This window comes from Nicotiana attenuata, chromosome 8 (genome assembly GCF_001879085.1).
Source record: "Nicotiana attenuata strain UT chromosome 8, NIATTr2, whole genome shotgun sequence".
NCBI classification, from domain to species: domain Eukaryota; kingdom Viridiplantae; phylum Streptophyta; class Magnoliopsida; order Solanales; family Solanaceae; genus Nicotiana; species Nicotiana attenuata.
Window position 1 is genome coordinate 19,638,179 of NC_031996.1, and position 11,644 is coordinate 19,649,822.

Here is an 11,644-nt window from a genome sequence, read left to right on the forward strand (position 1 = left end):
TAGTGATACTACTTCGTTTCTTCGCAAGCAAAGTCGATGGGCTTCCCTTCACCTTCGACCACCTCATACGCCTATATAGCCCCCGACTCCATTGAAGAGGACTAATAAAGCTTCAACGTCGAGCCATCAGGGCACCTTCCTCGAGCATAGATGAGGACAAAGCCCGGGGCTGGATGGGCCGATTTGTTCGAGTTAAGACCTCGGACTTAATTCCGGCCGAGAGTATTGTTTACCTTGAAAAAGGTAAGTACAATTAGATTCAATTTTGTGGTTCTAAAAATACGTGATTTATTTCCATGCTAGTTGTTAGGGAATAGATTCTAGGTGAGATATTGGAAAATAAGATAAGAATTTGAAGATAGTATAATAATCAAACCGAATGGCAAGAAATCGGGGCCTCGAGCTGGCGTATACTGGGCCTCGAGGTCGAGTTGGATGCTTAGCTAGGGGTAGTCGATGAAGGGTTAACAACTTTGAGAGCTTTGATGAAGGCTCTTTATAATCAATAATGACCAATGAATGAAGAACAATTAATAGAACACAATAATTGTAAGCAATAAATGTAAACAATAGAATCAAGGGAGAATGTGTTTAAGTTAGAGAGCAGAGAATGTTCTTCTATTCAATATTGTGCGTTGTATCTTGTATTGAATGTTGTGTCTCCCTTACGAAAAGACAAGGATCCCCTTTATATAAGAAGGAAAATCCCAACATAGTACATGAGTAATATTACAAAGAAATATAGCTGGCACAGCTATTTACTAGTCTGGTACAGACTGGTGTTTCTCTTGCAGGTATTGTTAGTTCTGGTCACGTGCCTTGGGAACTTTCTGCTCTCTCATGATAATCATCGATTTGCACTGTCTCGAGGTCGAACTTTAGGAGCCTTCGGGGTTGAACCTCGAGCCATGCCTCGAGCCTTTGGAGACGCGCTTGCGAAGCGCTCAACGGCCATAAAATCGGGCCTTCTGATTTTTACCGTATACAAGTATGCCATTTCCTGAGAAATTAAATATAAAACTTAAGTATAATTCCATTCTTAACTTCTGTTTATTGTCTTCGTTTTTTCACCCTTTCTTTCAGTATTTTACTTGATGCAGCCATTCCCTGGATGTCGGGTGCGGTTCCCTAACTCGAGGACTGGGTCAGGAGCCTAATATCGCAATCGACACATGCTGAGCGCGCATGGCGCGATTTGGCGAAGGGTCGATGGGCGGCTAGTAGTCATGGTAAACTTTTCTTCCTGACTTAATGATTTTACTGTTCGAATACTTTCCCGGACTTACTCATTTCTTTTCTTTTGTAGGTCTCGAGAAGGATGTGATGATGAGGCCCCCGTCTGGTGATGAAGAAGTCCAACCATCTGTTCCGAAGCCGGAGAAAAAGAGGAAAAGAGCTTCGAATTCCACGGACTCTGAGGGGAGGAAACCCAAAAAGAAAGCATCCCGTAAGCCCAAGGGGAAAATCATACCTTTATCTATGGAGTCAGTCCAGTGGCTAAGGGATAAGGCCAAGGAAGAAGAAGAAGAAGAAGAAGAAGAAGAAGAAGATTCCTGGCTGGTGGCCCGTGTGCGAGCTGGCACCGAGATTTGAGGAACTACTGAGCCGGTGGGAGTTGAAACTGCTCTACCTCGAATTGATGAGATTGAGGGGGAAGCCTCGGCCAAAGTCCCTGAGCCAGAAAGAGCTGAAGACGTTTCGCCTCGAGGTGATAAGGTCATCGAGGAGGCGGTTGATGCTGGTGTAGAGATCGGGCCTGAGGATTGCCGAGATGAAGGCGCCAAAAGATTCACTCGGGGTGATAAATATCGAGGATTCCCCTTCGTTTCCTTCGTTTACTGAGTCAATGATCAAGGAAGCTCAAGCGGAGGGGACTAGCCACGGTGAAGGGGTCCATGAAGCAGAGGACCCTTTCCGTGGTTACTTCGTCGAAGTCGAGGATGTCAACGGACTGGGTGATTTGGAAGTGCCGAGGAAGATCTCGAGCGAGGTTTCCTCGAGCCTTAAACCGACCAATCGGTTTTCGTCTCCAAGTGTTGATCCCGGGCGTAAGCGATCAATTGTTATCTCGATTCCAGAGGATGCTCGGGTCCTTTCCGCCTCCGCAGGGGTGGCTAGCTACCTTCGAGGTTTGGTAACCAAAGAGGACTGGGCTAAGACAGACGAAGCGGAGATGCCCTACATGTTCAATGAAGCTCAACAGGCATTGAGTCGGGTACCCTTATATATCTTTGACAATTTCAAGTTCTGCACTTATGCTTTTTTATATAATTTCCTTTTCCATATTTTGCTGGCTTCGGTGCTTCGTCATGAGGCCTTCTTCCGATCCCGAGAGGAGTTGAGCCGGTATGAGGCTGAAATTTGGGGGCTCACTGAGAAGAAGGATGCCTTCAAACTTCTTAGTTAGCAAAGAGAAGTGGAGGTTAAGAGCCTTCGAGCTGATTTAGAGGTGGCCCAAAAAGAGCACGCCAATCTGGTCGATCAGGTAAACAGAATCTTTGAAGTTACTGAAGACGAATCGGGCACAGTGACTAACGATTTGAACCCGCAGGTCCAACAAAAGAGTTACATAATCAGGCAGCTCTATGAAGAGGTAGAAACTGTAAAGACTGAGGCCGAAGAATAGAAATAGAATATGGATCGCTTGGCCTTAGAAAAGGAGACTGCCCGAGCCCAGCTAGCCTTGACTGAAGTTCAGCTCCGGAATATAAAGGAAAAAACCTTGGCGCAAGCCAAGAAAATGGAGGAGATCCAATCTCAGTTGGGTTCTACAATTTTCGATCAGGAGAAGCTGGTCATAAAGCTCGAAGTGGCCAAATCGGAGGCCGGAGCGACCAAGGCCAATGCTGATGTAGTGGTGGCTGTCTACCAGGGTGACGCCGAAGCTGCTCAGGTCCGAGCAAAGGAGGTTTCCGAGGCCGCTCAGATTAGAGCGGAGAGGATCGCTGATCATGCCAAATGTCAATCTCGAAGGGAGACCCTTGAGGAATTCCATGCTCGGGGCTTTGATCTTTCAACCGAGATCGAGAACGCTAAGAAGCTTGAAGCTAAAGCTAGAAACTATCCTATCCCGATGATGATGAAGAATCTAAAAGCTTGAGCAAATCCGAAAGTGCAGAAGACCCCGAGGACGGAGATGCCACTCCCGGAGATGACCAGGCCTTTAGGCTTTTAACTAGTTTTTGTGTTTCTGTCGAGGCTGCTTTGGCCTTTTGTAAAGAGCTTTCATCGGGCCGTGTTGCCGTTGTAAACAGTTTTTGATGAATATATAAAACTTTTGTCCCTTCCATGGCTTCTGAATCTGTTGTCTTTTAATTAATTTATGTAACGATCAAAGCGCCTTAGTATAAAATTATGAAGTTGTATTCGAAGGTCCACGGTTTGAGATGGTAAGGACCGATAATAAATATTGCCCACGATCGTTTCTGATCGATGGACCCCGAATGATCATTCGAACTTGAGCTGAGGTAGCCCTTAAGTTTAATGATCGAGTGAGGACCTGCTCGAACTCGAAATAAAGTAGCCCTTAGGCTTTCTAATCGAGTGAGAATGGTCTTTCAAACTCGAAGTAAAAGTAGCCCTTAGGCCTTTGTATTTTTGTTTTCTTGTGTATCTCTTTCGCGGCCATTTTGTCTGTCATAAGTTTTGTATTTGGCCAATCTAGCCTTTGAAAAAGATAGTTTATATATATATATACATATATATATATATATATATATATATATATATATATATATATATATATATATGTGTGTGTGTGTGTGTGTGTGTGTGTATGTGTGTGAGCACCTAATTTTTGCCCCGCATGGAAATAACTCCCAAAAATAGACCAAAAATAATTTTTAAGGGATTTTAGAAGTTTTTCTTTATTTAGTTGCATTTCATGCATTTTTAATATTTTAAAATCATAGAAAAATCATAAAAAATTATCACGTTTTAATTTCATGCCACCTTAGGTTCAATTTGCATGTAGGAATTAATTTTATTAAGCAAAAAATCACAAAAATGGTCATTTTTTACATATTTAGATTTTAGCCTTTAAAATTAGCATTTTTTCTTCATTTTTAAGTTAATTAGTTGTTTTAATGTTAAAAATATGATAAAGAATTTTAATTTCTACAAAAGTAGATTGATTTAGGATTTTAATTAATTTAAAAAAAGAAAAAAAAAGAAAAGGAAAAAACAAAGAAAATGAAAATAGGAAGAATATATTTTTGGTCTTGCTACTTTTAAAATTGGGCCAATTCCTAAAATGGCCCAAATTAACTTTTAAACCCAAGCCCATCCCCCTTACCCTCATCTGATAAAAAAGTTAGACCTAGAAAAGAGACATGAAGAGACCTAGAGAACATCAGAAGATTTCCTTCCTAGAAAAGGAGGAGAAACGGCGCATTTGAGGGGGTCTTCTTCTCGATTCTTTCTTCTTCTCCATTTTCACTCTTACTCTCACGCTTTCAGTCTCCAGTTTCCTCACCCCATTTCGTCACCAACAGTCTGTTGACAGCCATGGTCGAGTAATATCGACAAACCTCCATTGAAACCAGCTAAAAATAGAAAGCAAAAACTTGGAAGTCCAAGAGGAGATTTGAAGAAAAACTGATTTCAAACCTCAACCTCTTCTCTTGCTGGGTTTATATAAGCTATAGAAGCTCAGCTTTTGTGATTGTTGTTGTTGTTCCTGCTGAAATTTCTGCCGAGCTTCATCCGAAATTGGATTTGCCTTCATTTGGTTCATCTTGGTTTTCATGGTTTGATTAGCCAAAAAAGGCAATGTAAATTCATGGAACTGGAAGATACCCGATTAAGCTTTTTTTTGCACAAGCCGAATAAATCAGCATTTACTTGGCGTCTTACTTCTTTTTTTTTCTGGTTTTAGTCTCCAGCGCAGCTTAGTAATGGTGCAGCAGGAGTTGCATTTTGCGATGCTGGCACGAGATTTTCTGGAGATTATATTTCTAGCATACCGAGTGAATCAATAATTAACTTTCAGTATGAGTCGTTGAAGCACAGTACCAAACAATACAACATTGAGTTAAAACCTTTATTCTTAGCATTTATGTGGACGAATCTTGCACTGACTTCCTTGAGATCTTTCCTACTATTTTATTTACCTCTTCTGAAGCCCCGTGCTAACATGGAGGATGAGGATGATGTTGATTTCCTACAGGATACTGAGGAAGATCGCCGTGTCGATTTGCCGACTCCTTTCAAGAAATTAGTGAAACAGATTGGTCGTGAGGTAACCTTGCAGAACTGCTCCCCAACCCCTCATTTCTCCATGCTATGCTCTTGGCACTTAACCAACTGCCTAATTTTTCTTCAATATCTTTTGTTGAAAGTGTTAAATGATACATCTCTAGTGATATTTCATTTGTACAATATTCACTTTGGTTTGCTTTTGGTATTTTTATTTACCTTCAGTACTTCTTTACATGAAATCACAAGTTTTGTTTGTCGCCTCCTTCTAGAAGGAATCAAACTTTGGAAATCCTTAGAGATCTCCTGGATTTTGGGTGAAGCGGGTGTTCTTATGCTTTGAAAATTTCTCCGGAACTTGTTCCCCTTCTTTAGTGGACCCAATCTTTCAAACACGGAGGTCCTCACAGGTGATCTTCCAAGTCGATCAAAGATAGAAGGCTTGTTAGAAGCAACTGATTCATCTTCTACAGTGATATAGTTGTTGCTCACCCTTCTTATTAAGATGCGCACTGGTGACGGTTGCTTGTATCCCAAACCTTCACGTGGTTGCCTCGTTGCAGCTTCCGATGGGAGCTTCCCTAACTTTGACGGCTCATTGGGATTGTATCCACCTTTTGCAAATAGCTTGTAAGTGTTAGGGTCAAAACCTTCATTTGTTCGCTTTGTAGGGAGTGCCATATTCTGCAAACGATTTTGGGCTACAAACCCTGCAAGTGGCATTGAGGACGACTTTACTGCCTCAATTCGTTTGACCGAAAGAGTTAACTCCTTTAGCATGTTGGCTTGGTGATTAGATGATTCACTTTCATCTTTCTTCCTTTTAGGGACATATTGGAGCGCCGGACTTACTTTCTTGCCATAAGACGTAATATTCCCTCTATAAGATTTATTCGCGTTGGGTTGTACCTCCTTACTAGCAACTTTGGCTTCACCAGTAGTCACCTCTTCTATTTTAGTTGAGGGCTCTTTATTCTTGCTTTTCATGCCATCATCAGCTTTTAGCTCCTTCACAATGCGGTTCTTCAAGTAGAACTTTGCATCGGCGAAGTATGACTCAGCCTCGGTGAATGGCTCATCATCAGAAACTACCGTCTTCTCGACTTCACCTTCGTAGTATTTTAAACATTGATGGTAGGTAGATGGAACTACTTTATTCTCATGTGTCCAAGGCCTCCCAAGCAAAACATTGTATGAAGTCTTCGCGTCGATCACATGCAGTCATGCACTTGATTGCATATCTTCAATAGTGATTCCCAGCATGATCGCCCCTAGGGCTCTTTGTCCCCCTTGGTTGAATCCTTGGATCATCACACGACTTTCTGAGAGTTCGTTCATGGGAATACCAAGTTCTTTCACAGTGTGGATTGGCAAAATGTTCACTGAGGATCCTCCATCAACCAAAATTTGATTTACCCTTTCATCACGCATATAGCCAACCAGGTACAATGGGCAGTTATGAGGAGTGTCACCTAGCAAAAGATCGTCATTTGTGAACGTGACTTTTTCCTCACAAGCATTAACTTCTTGAGGAGTGGACTCGATGGGCTTTTCCGAAGATGGTACCAACGGTAGGTCATCACTCTTTTCTTCCCCTTTGTCAGCATGGCAACAAGAGGCATCAATGACTTCATGGGAAATCTTCGTGCGGAACCAACTTGGTAAAAACTCCTCCAAGGTCACTGCATTTCGTGGCTTTTGAGAATGGTGCATCTCCACTTTTGCTTTCTTCAAATGCCTAACTGGATTCTTTTTCATTGGTCTTTTTACCATTATCTTCCTTGTTGGTTGTTCTATTGATTCTTTTCGTGGGCTCCTTTTGTGGTGCCTACGACGAGTCACCAATGTCCAACCTTCATCATCATAAGGTTGATTGACTTCAACTTTGTCGCTCTCCAGTAATTCTCCGTCCTTACTTTCTTTAAAACCACATAAGTCATCCGGACTGAATGAGCCAAAGGTGCTAGAGACTTGGTTTGCGCTTACTTTCTCATCTTCAAGCACGATCTTCTTTTTGCGAGCCAAGTCCATGACTTTATCCTTGAAAACAAAGCACTTCTCCAGAGGGTGGCTTACAAGTCGGTGATATTTGCAGTAATTTGGGTCATTTGTTTTCCCATCTTAATTTGGTCGCTTCATCTCCGGAAGCTAAATGAGATTTAACTCGAGGAGTTCTTCGAAAATGGCTGGCACATCAGAATCCAAGAATGTGTACTCTTTCTCCTGCATTTCTTTTAGAGTCAACTTTCCACTTGGCTTGTCTTGAAAAGAAGTGGATTTCATACTCTGCTTCTTGCTCACCTTCGTCGTGAACTTCATAGGTGATGTATTGACATTCATAGCTTCTTTGCTTTCAGACTTAGGTACGAACTTGCCCCACTTCCTGACTTCTTGCTTGTCATTCGCTTTGCGAGGTTCATAGATGGACAGCCTTTCATTTCCAGTGGAGGCCATGCTCAATTCCATGTCATGGGCACGAGTTGCAAGTTCTTCAAATGTGCTAGGCTTGATACCTTGCAAGATGTAGCGCAATCCCCAATGCATGCCTTGGATGCACATCTCTATGCCTAAAGCTTCACTAAGCTTGTCTTTACAGTTGAGGCTTGCATTCCTCCAACGATTGATAAATTCGATAACTGGTTCCCCCTTTCATTGACGAGTATTTGTAAGCTCTATCATACTCACAGTGCGTCTTGTGCTATAAAAGCGATTGAGGAATTCTTGCTCTAGTTGATCTCAGCTATCAACAGATCCAGCCTCGAGGTCCGTGTACCAATTAAAAGCATTTCCTTTTAATGAGCTGACAAATTGCTTGACGAGGTAATCTCCATAAGTCCCAGCATTGTTGCATGTCTCAACAAAGTGCGCCATATGTTGCTTTGGGTTACCTTTTACCATCAAACTGTTGAAACTTTGGAGGTTGATAGCCAGCAAGCATCTTCAACATACCGACCTTCGCAGTGTACGGCTTTGCATATGTAAGGGAGGATTTGGCAGCAACTTCATATTTGTTCTTAATGGTTCCTTCAATGAACTCCTTCAATTGATCGATTGGAATCATTCCTTCAGATGAGACAGGGATAGCCTTAGTGGATGCATCTTGTCTCGGGGGAGAGTCACTCTCTAGAACCTCTGGGAGCTTGCCGGGTGCATGGGTGGATTCTTCTTCCATCAAGATTCCCACCCTGTCTATTAGCTTGTCAATTCTAGCCTCTTCATTTTGCATGCACTTGGTCAAGCTAGCGATTGCTTCCGTCAAGTTTGCCAACTTCTCCTCCATAGATGAAGTGTTTGTCACCATGGCTTGCATGATTGTCGTGGACGACAGAGAGTAGCATGGATTTTCACACAGATTTATCCTTGATTGGTTCACGCTATGCGGTGTAAGTGGGGAGGATCCATCACTTGAAGCATCATCATCTTCCTTCACAGCAGAGTGCTTGGATCCGGAGAGGTCAAGCAGAGCAAGAGTTTTCTTGATCTTCTCAGCAATGTCACTTCCTCCTTCAGATGCGTTTGTGGAAGATCTTGCTCCTTTTGAGGATGAAGATCCGAAAATAGGGGTTGATGCGGAAGACACTTGTCGCGCCCCCTCTTTCACGCGAAATCGGGTTCATGACATTTGGAGGGACAACTCGTTCCTTTTGGGAACTGGGTTTTGAAGAGTCGCCACCTAATGATTTATGGTGCATTAGGACACCTTACAGGGTTCAATTATAACTAAACTTGGATAACTAGAGATAGGGTAAGGGCTTTGAAATTATCCTAAGGAGAAGGTGTTAGGCACCCCTCAGATCCACTAGTGTGGTTCCCGGCCAAATAGTTATTGTGAATTTGGGGTACAATTAACATGTAAGCAGATAAGGCTCAAGTAAGAGGGGATTTCAATTCATAATGGTTTGAAAGTAAACAAATTTGAAAGAACAATCAAAGAGCTGATTTTAAAATAAGGAGTTACAATGCTAAAAAAAGTAAAGAATGAAGAAAGGGGGGGTCCTAGGTTTATTAAAAATATGGATCACCCCACACAATGTCCGGTAATCACTCCTCAATGAGGGGCTACACGTGACATTACCGCGTGGTCATCATATCCATATCTACCCTCCCCATCCCGTTAAGGTATTAAAGCACGGAGTGGTCTCGATTACTTATTGCATGCTATTACCCGTCCCATTCTTATCAGTCCCGGAGGTACTTAGGGCTACTAATCCTAAAGGGAGGGATATTAGGCTTATTTGAGGTTTCAAAGGTAAAAATTCTAAGGCGACATACAAAACATATAAAGAATGCACATTAAAGGGGGAAACACATAACCATATAAGGCTCAAGTATACCTCCTCAAACAAAAGCACCTAAATAGCATGACTTGCACATACTTTTTAGGTCTGATTTAAAGCACATAAAGACGAGGGAAGTTAACTGTTGAGGCAGCTTAATTTATTACATAACTCAGATAAGAAGTCCGAATAAGGCCTGTCTGCTGGTTGTAGCAATTAATGAAGCGGATTTAGTTTTACAATTATTATCCTAAGGCTTGCCTGAGTGCTTGGAAGGAGTCCTATAGGCATGATGTCTATTCAATTCAGAAGGGGATGAGACAGTAAAACTCAAAATAGATTGTTTGAAATCCTATAGGCATGCTTGCTAAACCTTGTTAAGTAAGGGAATTAGATTAATAAAAGAAGTTCAGAAGAGATAAAATTAAGTTAGACTAGTTACAGGTTCTGCAGATGATAGTATCTACTATTACTGATTTTTAATCCCTATGAACAGGATATCTAATATTGAATGGGAATGAAACGAATCAGATTTTATTTAAGAATCCATGCAGGCATGATTTCTATATGTTACTGATTTCAAAGTTACGAACGTGATACTTATTTAACCATTTAGAACCTAAAGCATGATATCTAAGTGGCATGCAGAATTCGAATACGACCAATAGACAGGTTATTTAGGTGTGAAACTGAACTAACGGGATTTAGTATAATCCTATAGACATGATTTCTAATGCAGTTTGCAAATGCAGAATTAAAAGAAATCCTATAGGCATATTTTCTAATGCAGTTTGCAAGTGTAGAATTAGAAGAAGTCCTATAGACATGATTTCTAATGCAGTTTGAAAGTGCGGAATTAAAAGAAGTTCTATAGACATATTTTCTAATGCAGTTTGCAAGTGCAGAATTAAAAGAAATCCTATAGGCATATTTTCTACTCTTGCATGCATAATTACCCAACCCTTTTTCACTAGCCAGCCCCAAACGTTCATTACAAATTATTACAAACCAGGAATAATAAATTACATCAGAAAAGTACAAAGAAAATTACAACCAGAGGAAGCCTGATTCTTGACTTCCTCTCTGAGTTATGAGATAAACCAACTCAAAGACCACTGATTCAAAGCCTTTCTCAGACTTGAGTGTGTCATAGTTCCCTAAGGGCCTTAATAGGACCCCGGGCAGTGCTCACACCCAAGTTTCATTACCAGAATAGGGACAAGTGCAGTGTGGAAGTGCCAACCCTCATGTGTCCAAGTTCAGAGGGAGCTCATGGGTCCAAAGGCAAGGCTCACACGAGGGTGGCAGAACTTAAGTCTAAGAAGATAGTGCAAGTGCGGAAACAGAAGAATAAAGGAGAGGGGTAAAGGGGCAGGGAAACAGTTACAGAGTTGACAACTTCATACAAAAAGGGTTCAGGGGTTGGAAATTGCAAAGAGCCTATGCATTTAGGCATGAGTCAATTCTAGGCATGCACAGCAACAGGGGTGCTGTCATGCCTGTAAATCAACTAGAACATACACATATAATGGTAACATAGAGGTAATGATCCTAGGAGGACCAAGTTTGAGTCATGTTCTGCAATATTCGATGCCGTCATGCCCCAAACAACCCATAAGCATCAAACAGATTGGGGTAGGGATTTAGGATTCATACTGCACTGATTCAGAACAAGGGAAAAGAATTTACAGCATGCTAAATAAAGATACTGAAATAGATACAAGCAGCAGGCAAACTAGATTGCAACAAAACATTAAGTAACCAAGTTGTTGTTGATGCTGAAAACTTAATTAGAACATACCAGTTTAAAGAAGCAAAATGTAGTAAAGAAAAGCTGTAGGACTTGAAATATAGCTTTGGCTTTCAAACAGGTCACAGTGCAAGTAGTAAAGTAAGAGAGAGTGTTTTTAGTGTAAGTGTGAGTTTTTGAATCAAAAGTGTTCGTGTCTGTGTTAATGAGAGAGCAAGGTACTTATAGTTTGAAAACAGGTCGAAAATAAGGCTAGAATCATAGTTTAGCAGTAATTATGGAATTATGTGCTAATTGAAATCAAATCAGTATAAGTAACTCCTTTAATTAAGGAGTTAAATTTAAACGGTAACATGCAAATACTAAGTAAGGAAAGAAATCACACAAGGCTGAATATAACAAATAAGGAAATATTTTCAGC